The sequence below is a fragment of the Herpailurus yagouaroundi genome, unplaced genomic scaffold (assembly GCF_014898765.1).
Source record: "Herpailurus yagouaroundi ecotype Mexico unplaced genomic scaffold, PumYag 182, whole genome shotgun sequence".
NCBI classification, from domain to species: domain Eukaryota; kingdom Metazoa; phylum Chordata; class Mammalia; order Carnivora; family Felidae; genus Herpailurus; species Herpailurus yagouaroundi.
Genome location: NW_024412413.1, coordinates 51,000,017 through 51,012,054, shown reverse-complemented (window position 1 = coordinate 51,012,054; position 12,038 = coordinate 51,000,017). Strand labels below are relative to the sequence as shown.

General features: G+C 46.9%; 1 protein-coding gene across 1 annotated transcript in view; it reads right to left on the bottom strand.

Annotated features, from left to right (window-relative positions):
• Positions 1–12,038, bottom strand: part of GRIP1 (glutamate receptor interacting protein 1) — a 412,883-nt gene that overhangs the window by 12,741 nt on the left and 388,104 nt on the right. The gene's annotated exons all lie outside the window — the stretch shown is intronic.

Sequence of the window (12,038 nt, the reverse complement as noted above, 5' to 3'; positions counted from 1 at the left end):
CTCTTTCATGTTGACTTCGATGTCCTTTTGACATGACCCATTTGTTTTGGTAACTTCTTTGTTTTCTGGCTCCAAGATATCATGACTCATCATGAATATTTCCTGTTCCCAATCTGGAATCAGCCACTCCTCCAAGGTGACTTGACTGGAGGAAACATTTTTTTTTTTTTTTTTTTCAACGTTGATTTATTTTTGGGACAGAGAGAGACAGAGCATGAACGGGGGAGGGGCAGAGAGAGAGGGAGACACAGAATCGGAAACAGGCTCCAGGCTCCGAGCCATCAGCCCAGAGCCCGACGCGGGGCTCGAACTCACGGACCGCGAGATCGTGACCTGGCTGAAGTCGGACGCTTAACCGACTGCGCCACCCAGGCGCCCCGAGGAAATATTTTTATATTCTAGCTCCTTTCCTCCCATCCTCATGCTCCTTTATCAGAGGAAGGAAGAGGAGGAATGGGGGCAGAAGGCCAAAGATGGAGGAGGAGGAGGAGGAGGAGGAGGAGGACGTGGATGAGAATGAGGAAGAGAAAGCAAATAGCTAATAGGACTGGTGACAGTCTGCCATTCTTTGGGCCCTGCTTCTTAGTAGATGATTCTCTTTATTCAAGGTTCCTGCTTCTGTGCCTCTCTTTGGCTTTGTGCCTTGTGTGTGGGATTTTGTATCCTTTTGCCCCTTTGTTTCTAGTCATGTTCCCACCATGTGACAAGTAGTGCTCCTAGGGAGGGACGTCCCCACGACTCCTGGAGGGCAGTGCATCCTAGTTCTTTCTGCTCCACTTATAGCTAGGTGTGGGTGAGGGTCCTGGAGACCCTGTGCTTCTTGCTGGATGGGTAGTGGGGCATCTGCTCTGCAGGCCCAGCCACACTCTTGAGGTGCACCCGGATGTGAGGGTTGCAAAGCCTATACATGCAATGGACATGGAGAAGCCCACTTCTGTCTTAGATCTAAGGCATGTTTTCCAACACAGGGACCAGTATTCTTGCGTTGGGGGCAGCATTTGGTGTGGCCTAGAATAACAGTGAAGTTCTTCATTGCTCAGTTGGCCTGTGATTCTTGGATGTCAGCTCCATAGCCAGAACCTGGGAGGGGCACCAAATAATGCCAACACCAGTCAGGAGTAATACATTAACCAAAATATTCGAGTTGGATGTCAACCGGAGCAGGTTAACAGATTAGCTCATTAACTTTAAGGTCAGAGTTGTTGGCCAAGAGGCTTGGTTTTTCTGAGCCTCAGACTTGATGGAAAACTCTTCAAGATAAGAGGCAAACCGGGGCGCCTGGGTGGCGCAGTCGGTTAAGCGTCCGACGTCAGCCAGGTCACGATCTCGTGGTCCGTGGGTTCGAGCCCCACGTCGGGCTCTGGGCTGATGGCTCAGAGCCTGGAGCCTGTTTCCGATTCTGTGTCTCCCTCTCTCTCTGCCCCTCCCCCGTTCATGCTCTGTCTCTCTCTGTCCCAAAAATAAATCAACGTTGAAAAAAAAAAATTAAAAAAAAAAAAGAGGCAAACCAATGGTTTAAAATTGAAACTAATCTGAAAAGAAAAAAGTTGAAACTAATCTGTTTCGCTAGAATGATTTCCTAAGTTTAGAGGAAAAGGGATTTTCAGAGCTAACTCTATGGTTCTCCTGGAGATAGCCAATAACAAAAATGAAATTATTTTGAAGTGACACAAAGGAGAAGATTCCAGGAATCAATAATTCACAAAAATGGGGAGCACAGCCGGCTGCTCTCAAAGCAGCAGCAATAAATTGTGCCACGTAGCTGCCTCCCTCCTGCTGGCATGGAGACTGGTGGTGGTTACTTCTGATTTATTTCCCGTCCAAGAAGAATTCTAAGGATTCCAAGGTTTCAGTCCCCCCCACCTTTTTTTTAATTTTGCCACAGATGAATTCCTTACGCAGGCACTTTCTTACATATGATTGCTTTTGAACGCCTGGCAATCTTGTGTAGCAGAATTATTCCCTTCCTGCTAATGAGAACACTGATCTTCGAGAAGTTGATGGACCTACTTGTCCAGTTACAATGCATAAGCTCTGGGATTCAGTACTTGAATATCTGACCTCATTTGCCGTGTTCCTTGCACTAAATCGTGATTCCCACGCCCCTCCCGGACATATAATCTCCTAGCTGGTCAGACAGCCTTTATCCATTTCCAACCGCCCAACAAGCGAAAGATGAATAATTTATCATGTCTGCTGTATTTCTTTTCATCAGAGCCCCTCCGTGGCTTTCCACGAACATCTGCCTGACCTTCTGCTCCTTGAGCTCTTCATGGCTCCTCTGGTTCCTGGGAACGAAGTTTTCTTGTGGCGTCTCTATTCTGTGCTGACCCCCAGGATGCAGCCGGGGAACCTGGACTATGAACACCAGGCTACACTTTTCTGTCCTAAAAGGGCCAATGAGCCTCTTGAAACATAACTCTGGGCCGGAACCTGGTTTTCCAAAGCTCAGTTCAAATCTTAACTATTCGTCTGCACACGCTGCGATTGCTTCTGACCCTCCCGAGAACAGAAGCTTTAACAGGAGGCAGAAGGGGTCACCACAATTCAACTTGGGCCTTGTTTTTTATTTCTAAGCAAGTCTATTCACATGTCTGAACAATGTCCTCAAGGCAAAGATTAGAAACCTACTGTTTCTGGTTTCGGTTTTGACACACGTGGAAGTCTTTACGCGGGCAGAGGCAATTCTCCCCACTTGGGTTTTAAGGGCCATTGTGTCTGCTATCTTGAGCCAGTCACGGCAAGTGACAGTTATCCCAGAAGCACTTCTGAAGCCCTGGCAGGCTTCCTATCATTCAGCCCCTTGCCTGATGGCCTTAAGGGCCAAATCGACACCTACTTCACAGAGATTGTACTCCTTTGCCCACAAATCACCAGGCACTTGGGTTTATTCTTGCAGACACTACTGGGGTAGCTCTCTGCCTTTAAACCCGATAATTCAAGTGATGCTGGCTTGGAGGATAATCTTATGACTACTTGTGAGGCTGGAAGAAACAAAGGTATGGCCTCCCGACTGCATTCTTCCAGCCCAGGAGGAAGCGACTTCAGTTTATGCCACTCAGACTGGGCTTCAAGACAAACTGGGTCAGGAAAGACAGCTGCTGCCCCGTCTGGGGATCCTCCTTGGCAGGGGAGAGAAAGGGACAGCTGCTTCAAACACTGCCTCCTGCTGCTTCCTGGCAAGTGTGTGGCACCACAGTCTTGGGAAGTAGGGGCTCGACAACAAGAGATTCCGTAGCTTGGATTTTGGCTCTAAGTATGAGCACGTCAGGGCCGACTTGGCCCTTGGAGAAGGGAGTCCTAACCAAGGAGAGCATCACAGTTTTTAAGATCTGAGATGGATTTATGTGCTGCTTTCCCAGTTCATGTCAGAGCAACTTCACCTCCATCACTTCGTGCCGCATCAAAGGGAAAAAAGCCAGATCAGTCTCCAAATTCTCTGGGAGATCAGACCAAGCCATGGGCACCTTGGTCACCTGTTGTCATGGGCTCTGTTGTCAGGGTAGGCAGTCAGTTCGGTTCTAACAGGATGCCTGGAGGCCGGCAATGAGAAAGGCCAGCCCAGCTATCCTGTCCTGGCAGGAAGCTGGGTCAAACCAGAAAGGCCTAAGATGGCGGGTGTCACGACAGGAAACCCCTGACCAAGTAAGGAAGAAGAGGCTCGAAATCCTGCATCTCCTCCCCAAGTAATGAGTGTTCCACCTCCTTGTTGACAACTGTCAAGAAAAGACAGAAAACCCAAACCCCAGGGTGCACGTCTCTCTCTCTCTTTCTCTCATTTGCCCAATCTCACATCTCAAGAGTATACTTCCACTTTAATAAACGTTCCTGCTTGTGCTGTGTGTGTCCACTATGTTGTGTGTCTATCCTTGAATGCTTTCCCATAAGGAGACTAAGAACCTTCAGCGACATCTTTGGGATGAACTGAGCCGAGGCCCCAGGGCACAGGGTCTCCCCGGTTCACCCAGCAACACTGCCACCAGCCTCTTCCCTTGCTGCCGCCACCACTAAGTTAGAGTCTCTGTTCCAGGGTTTTTCTCAGGACAGCCTGGTCCGCACCTGCTCCCTCTGCTCCTGCCTCTGCTTTCTGGCTCCCAGGTCTGCCCTGGCCTGGCTCTTCTCCAGCTGCTGAGCCTTCCCATTTCCCTCTGTAACCTACTGACCTCCAATCTCTTTAAGTCTCTGTGGGCCTCCTCACTTCAAGGGCCACCCGCATCTCTAGCCGGAAGGCCTTCCGCTCACCCTCTGGGCTTGTGGGAATTCAGGGCCAGGCTCACTGTCATTCGGGAAGTCGGACACTACAAAGGTCCTCAGAACAAGGCGAGAGCTCTTATCTGTCTAAGGCAAAGAAAGAGACAAGCCCGGGCAAGACCATTGTCGGTGTAATCCTTACTATAGCCAGACAAGTAAGAGGACAGAACACTGGTGAAGGAAGAGGTTCTGTGGGACCTGTCTCCAAGGACCAGGACATCAGGGGAACAGAGTGACCCTCAGAGAGCTACGCCATCCGTAACTGAACATCCTATAGATAATACAGTATCTTACAACCTATAAATGAACATATTTGATCACGACAGAGAGACATAGAAACATCAGGAAGAGACGAAGGCTCCCCGGCCAGTGTTAGACTTAAGGGAAGCTACTAACGTCGGAGCCATAACATAAAGCACATCGGAGCACTGAGAAGGCCTGAGGGTCATCTGAGTCTGGAGGCCTGCCAGTCTGTTGGACTTAACATTTCTATGGCTCAGAGCTCAGACTCTGCAAAGGCGGATGGTAACTTGCTGGAAAATAGTAAGATGCAGAATGGGCTCTGCCACGTAGGGTTGCAAATGAAAAGATAACCTTGAAGGCTCTGCTTTTCCCCCCCTATAAGTCGCGGGGCGGCTTTAATCCTAACTTGGAAATCTCATTCTAGCATTATTGCTTCCCCCCTCCCACACTGACTGAAACATACAGAAAGTGTCTTTATCCCCCTTTGAAAAAGCTTTGTCGTCCCACTCATCATTAATGAGTTGAAAAAAAAAATACGTTCATTTTTGAGATAAGCCTATCATTTTTTTTTTTTTTTAAATTTTTTTTTTCAACGTTTTTTATTTATTTTTGGGACAGAGAGAGACAGAGCATGAACAGGGGAGGGGCAGAGAGAGAGGGAGACACAGAATCGGAAGCAGGCTCCAGGCTCTGAGCCATCAGCCCAGAGCCCGACGCGGGGCTCGAACTCACGGACCGCGAGATCGTGACCTGGCTGAAGTCGGACGCTTAACCGACTGCGCCACCCAGGCGCCCCAAGCCTATCATTTTTATAAGAACTATGTTTTTTATGGGGTGCCTGGGTGGCTCAGTCATTTAAGCATCTGACTCTTGGTTGTGGCTCAGGTCATGATCTCACCTTTTGTGAGTTTGAGCCCACATCTGAGCTGACAGCGAGAAGCCTGCTTGGGATTCTCTCTTCCTCTCTCTCTGCCCCTCCCCCACTTGTGTGTGCTCTCTCTCTCTCTCCAAAATAAATAAACTTAAAAAAAAAAAAAAAAAACCCAAACGCCTGGGTGGCTCAGTTGGTTAAGCCGACTGCTGCTCAGGTCATGATCTTGTGGTTCATGAGTTCGAGCCCCATGTCGGGCTCTGTGCTGACAGCTCAGAGGCTGGAGCTTGCTTTGGATTCTGTCTCCCTCTCTCTTTGCCCCTCTCCCACTCACCTCTGTCTCTCTCTCTCTCAAAAATAAACATAAAAAAAATTTAAAAATAACCCCAAAACCCTCAAAAAAAAGAATTACATTTTCGACATTTTGAAAAGTATCATAGAATACTTAGACAAAGCTGAGGGAATGATCCCTCCGGAGGACTGTCAGGGCTGAATGCCATTACTCATTGAAAACATACAATGCAACCTCCAGCCCTTATTCTACACACCCACGTCCCTCCAACAGTGTTCTGATTTTATGCCCCTGGTTTTACAGGGAGAGAATATGTCTGTCAGACTGAGGTAGTGACTAGTAGTAACTAGACACTCATCCATTTGTCTTTGTAAACAGATTCTCATTCTGGTTCATATCTCCTCTCGGGGGCTCTAAGGCAGCGGCTGAATCTTCTCTTCAGGCTGGGACTCTGCGGAGATCTGATTTTCTGGGTTACTGACATTGCACGGCTAAGGCAAGACTCTGAATGATGGTGGCTTCCTCAGGGAAAACGCTATTTGTGAAGGCTCCTTTCCTGAGCAGGATCCTGCCCCCTCCTTTGCTAAATGAGAAAACTAAGGTGTAGACAAGTGACATGGCTAATGACTGTCAGACTGTGACCGAACCTCAGTCTGCCTGACGACGAAGTCTGTATTCTCTCTAACAGATCACCCCTTGCCTGGAGAAACAGAAACCGCAGCTAGCAAAGAGGGGTAGACAAAAGCAAAAGGTTCATATATTCAGTTTGTCATTTTTAGCTTCTAGTGACTTCCACAGTAAGACAATTCTATACTAGCTATTTGGAGAAGGTCTACACCTGCCATGAGGACTCACTTCATCTTGACTACCAACTCCAAATATTTGGTGAAGAAAGAGGCGTGTGTCTGAATAAGATATGTTTTTGCATTTCATATTACCTCCTAGGGCTGAGCCTCTTTTCCTGACTCAGGAAGAATATTGCAAAATCAGCTGCCACTAGGCACTGAAAACGACACTCCTTACAAGGGGAAAAACAGCTTTCTCATATCAAGAAAAACAAAGATCCCCTCTGAAAACATTCAGATGTACGGAAAACGCAAAGTGAACTTGGGCTGGGAAAAAAGTTGATGGTGGCAAAGGCCGTAGAAATGAAGAGGTTCCCGACAGATGACTTGAACGTTCCAGGGTCATGCCACCAGCAGCCATAAATAAAAGTAGATGATGAAAAAGTATTTTTAAAACTTTTCCGTAAAATGATAAATACAAAATAGCTGCATACAATTCAGGAATACAAATTTATTTAAAAACACAAACGACAAGGCAAAGGAAATGTCAATCATGATTAAAAAAAAAAAGTGCAGGGATGGGGCGCCTGAGTGGCTCAGTCGCTTACGTGTCCGACTCTTGGTTTTGGCTCAGGTCACACTCTCACAGTTCATGAGTTCGAGCCCCACATCGGGCTCTGTGCTGTGTCAGCGGGGAGCCTGCTTGAAATCCTCTCTCCCTCTCTCTCTGCCCCACCCACTCATGCTCTCCCTCTCTGTCAAAATAAAGAAATGAACTTTCAAAAAATTTTAAAAATTTAAAAAAGTCCAGGGGCGCCTGGCTGGCTCAGTCGGTTAAGCGTCTGACTCTTGATTTTGGTCCAGGTCATGACCTCATGGTTTTGTGAGTTCAAGCCCCTGGCAGCAGGGAGCCTGTTTCCAATTCTCTGTCTCCTTTCCTCTCTGCCCCTCCCCACTTCTGCTGTCTCTGTCTGTCTCAGATAAATAGATTTAAAAAAAAAAAAAAAAAAAAAAAAAAGAGCCCAAATGTTCTGAGTGTGGGGTAACTTTCTATTTTGCAGAAAAATAATCTTTTTGTTTTCAAGTATGCAAAGAAGTGAAGGTAGAATTTGTCTCAGAAATAGAGTAAGTGGACATAAAGGATATTTAAGCATCAGAAGGGAAAGGGCTATCAATGAACCGTAGCTAAGATCACAGGCTCCTTATCTGCAAAGAGAATCAATCTGTGGTAAGCTACAGTACAAACCGGAATTCATTTTAAAGATAAAACCCAGAAGGCTAGGGCTAGGGCTGAAGATGAAGCCTCATTTCCCTTTTACCTTGCCACCCAGCTGTTGCCAATGACCTCCCTGAAACAGAGAAATCACCTCCAGTAGCAAAACCTTAAGAAGTGATTCTCAATCTTTCTGGTGCGAAAGAACCCACCGAGGAGGTTGCTAAAATGCAGCTTCTTAGGCTGTACTCCCAGAAAGTGCTGACCCGGTAAGTCTGGGTGGGGTTTAGGAAACTGAACTTTAACAAGCATCCCGTGTAATCATGGTAAAGATCATCAGAGATTTTTAGGCCAAACTTTTTAGGCAAACTTTTTAGGCCAAACTTTTTAGGCAAATTTTTGGTTGAGACTCCAATAAATTTCACAATCGGCTTAATATGAGAGTACGTTTGAAAAAAAAAATAAAAAATAGAAAATATTAGTGTAAACCGTGCAGTCAAGTTTTGGATTCATTCCTATATGAGAGTGGATGTATGCACGTCCTGAATCGTGAAGTCAAATGTATTTCGGATCGTCTCGGCCAACACAGTCTGAGAGGTACTGGCCCCAGGGGACTTGAGTATGATCTCCCTGTGACTCCTCTCACTGTCCCCCACACCGTACCAAATATCAAATCATCATGTCAGCTCTAATTTCCTCCCCCATTCACACGGCCAACAAAGGAAGTGGGGCTGCATTTCTTATGTTTGTTCTAAATGTCATGAAGGACAACTAGCTTATGGGGTTGAGGAATGAATGTAGACAGCTTGAAGGAAGACTTTGTCAAACCCGGAAGAGCTTCAGACATATCGGATGGCGTGAAGTGAAAGAAAACCATATTGACCCTGACCTGAGCTTAGGATTTTCCGGAGGTCTGAAGGAAGAGAAGGAACGGCAAGAAGGACTGGTTGGAAAATCATAGGCAAATAATGGAAAGAAGCTGAAACCCAAGAACTTGGAAGATAAGCCCACGCTGTCTTCTCTCTATACGAAGATGACGTTAGTAACCCGCCATGCAGAGTTGGAGCTGTTTTTGCTTTATGTTTTTTCTTCCCAGAACTGAGGATGGATACTTGCTCACTCATCCGTATCCTCTTGACCTAGCTCCTAGCGAACACAGTATCAGTTTGTAGGTGCTGGCTTGGACAAAACCAGACCTGTAACCCGTCCTCAAGGACGCAGATTTCATCAAGTAGCAAACAGCCACAAGAAAGATGGCGACAGAAAATGACGCCAAGCCCGTTCAGGATGGCGTGCCATGTACCTCGTCCAGCCTCTTCGCTCTCCTCTTTGCCGCCCCTTGGGAACTCCTCTACCAGATCCATTTGGAAAAGTCCAGCAAGGGGGCTCAGGGAACTGAAAGCCAGCCCTCATTCCACTTGTCAAGCTGTGTATCCAGCTTGGGGTTATCTTCAACTTGAAGAAGGAACGTTTTTCTAATTCCACGGCCACCACCCAAACGAGTGCCTTTTCTCATTTTTACAAAGGATTAGTACAGGCTGGCAGCCCCCCACTGGGAGGATAACTCAATCCCATCAACAAGTCACTGCACTTTTTCATGGTGTCAGGCAATCTCGCAGCGTTCAAAGGACACCCCACGTACAACATACAAGCACAGCCACGGGCTGAGCGGCTTTTCTTCTCACGCACTTCAAGACTGGAGAACGCACTTAACAGCAAACGCTGGATGGCCTGACGAATAACCGAACTCACTTAAAAAATAAAGGCTACCCGGGCTGTGAGCATACACCACTCCCAGATTCCCCATGGTCAGCCTGCAGCCTCCCTGGCTACCTTTTCACTCAACTACGTCTTCTTGTGTGCCTTATGATGCCCAGCACACCATCCACTTACGAGAGTCCTATTTTATTTGGGATCAATTCAGACGATGCCCTTATTGCCACCACTAAGGAGAAAAGGTCAAGTGGGTCCATCCGTGTGTGTGACCCGGTGGCCTCCGGGTTCACACACTGCCACACAGATGTCCCAGCGATAGGCCACACACTGCCACTCATCGGGCTGGCAAGCGGATGCTGCCTTTTCAAAAAATAAGATTGATTTTCGGCATCGTCACTTGTTTCAAACCTCAGCGGTAACAACTTGCACACCCCATTCATCGTCATTATCTTTGCTAAATGCTTTCAGTGCAGGAAGGATGGGGAGACAGGTCTTTGCACGGGTGCGCTATCAATAATCTTTTGAGGAAAGTGCTTCGCTCTAGAGGGAAAAATGAGTCTATTTTATACTTGCTATTTCCCTATCCTGTAGATGGGGATAATAAATATCTGCTCAGAAGGGCTATCGTAAGGGCTAAAAATACAGAGTATCGCATATAATAGGAACTCAATACATGTTGGTATCTTTTCCCTTTGGGGCTGGAGGAGGATGGGTTATCATGTAATCTCTTCTCCGCCTGGGCAGGAGAACTTTTGAGAAGAGAAGGCAGGATTCTTAAGACACCTGAGGGAATCAGGTTAGGCTAACTTTTTCTTAGTACAGCTGAAAGAGCACGGACTATATAGCTCCTGCTATTTAACCACCATGGGGGACCTTACAGCCTCCTAATGGTGTTTGTCAATTAGCATAAGAGGACATTTGACAGGCAGCGAAGACTGTGTCTACCAAACAGACGCATCAGTTCAGGGTAGCTGGACACACAAGCTAACTTGTGGCATGGGGCTAACCTGGGTCGCTGCCCTAAAATATCCAAAACTTCTTTGCTTTTCTGTACGTCTGCAATTCCTCTTAACGCACAAGGCTCCAAGCCAAGGCTTTGATCACTTGATCGGGGTATTTCCACTCCCTCCATTTACCACAATCTTTCACATCCCTTTGCACAAGCTTCCTTCCTTCCTTCAACCTCCACCTTCCTGCAGAGTCGGCACCTACTTCTAACAAGCCTTTCCTGTCTCTTTCTGTAGTGGGTGAGGGTCCACCCTCTGCCCCCCCCCCCCCAAGGCAGCCTGGTCTTGCCTCTCTCATTGTACTCACCTCACCATCTTCCCCCTGTTTCCCAGACTGTCTCCCCATTAGACCGTGTGCCCGCTGATGATTTGCGACACACTAGTTAAGTGAATGCATGCGCGGTACATGTATGAAATGAGTGAATGGGTGGGAAATGAATCAACCTGGGGATTGGAGCACCAAGTTCAGAACTCAACTTCCCATTCTATGTCTCTCTTTCATCACATCCTTTGTCAGCTTCAAAGTAAATAGCTCCAAAACGTATAAAATATCTTTTATAGGGTGCTTGGGGAAATGGATGTCTTTAGCGGAAAAAGGGAGTGTCTGGCCTGTAACTCCTCTCAGTCCAACATTTACTTGTTTTTCTGGGTAAGACGAACAACTAATTTCTAGTTAATAGGTTATTGACTGCAGAGAGGGTCTTGGTTCTCAAGAAAAGTGGGACAGATGATTATTGTCTATACATCTTTATGTATTAAATAAAAATAAAGCGTTAGTTCTATGAAAGAAAATCAGAGACACCTCCTTACTACTGCTCTCCTTCCCTGGGTTCTGCAAACAGTGTCCCTTACATATGACTTGCTTAAACTCTGCCAGCAACTCAAATTCGGCTCTGGGTGCCACAGTGGGCTTTCTTCCATGAAGTCAAATGAGGCAACCATCACAGGCTGAGATGGAACATATGAGGCCTTGCCCTGTCCTGACCCAAAGACATCTAAATTATGTCTGGAAGAGAACTTCATGTCTTCTGCATAATATAACCCTCTACTGATAAGCCTTCAATTAAAGAGTAAGCATTCCTACATTACACCTGAAGCTCATTTTCAGTGAAGCTGTGAGTGTATGATACTTAGAAAATCCACAGGGTGCCTGGGTGGCTCAGTTGGTTGAGTGTCTGACTTCGGCTCAGGTCACGATCTCGCAGTTGACGAGTTCGAGCCTCGCGTCGGGCTCTGTGCTGACAGCTCAGAGCCTGGAGCCTGCTTCGGATTCTGTGTCTCCCTCTCTCTCTGCCCCTCCCCTGCTCATGTTCTGTCTGTCTGTCTCAAAAATAAATAAACATTAAAAAAAATTAAAAAAGTAAAAGAGAAAATCCACAGGGCACCTGGGTGGCTCAGTTGGTTAAGCTTCCGACTACGGCGCAGGTCATGATTTTGCAGCCCACGAGTTTGAGCCCCGCGTCGGGCTATGTGCTGACAGCTCAGAACCTGGAACCTGCTTTGGATTCTGTGTCTTTCTCTCTCTGCCCCTACCTTGCTCACATGCGCACGCGTTCTCTCTTTATGAAAATAAATACACGTCGAAAAAAATTTTTTTAAAAGAAAATCCTTCTCCCGTTTCCAAAGAAGTTGGAATGAAAGACCAATTCATCGCAACTCC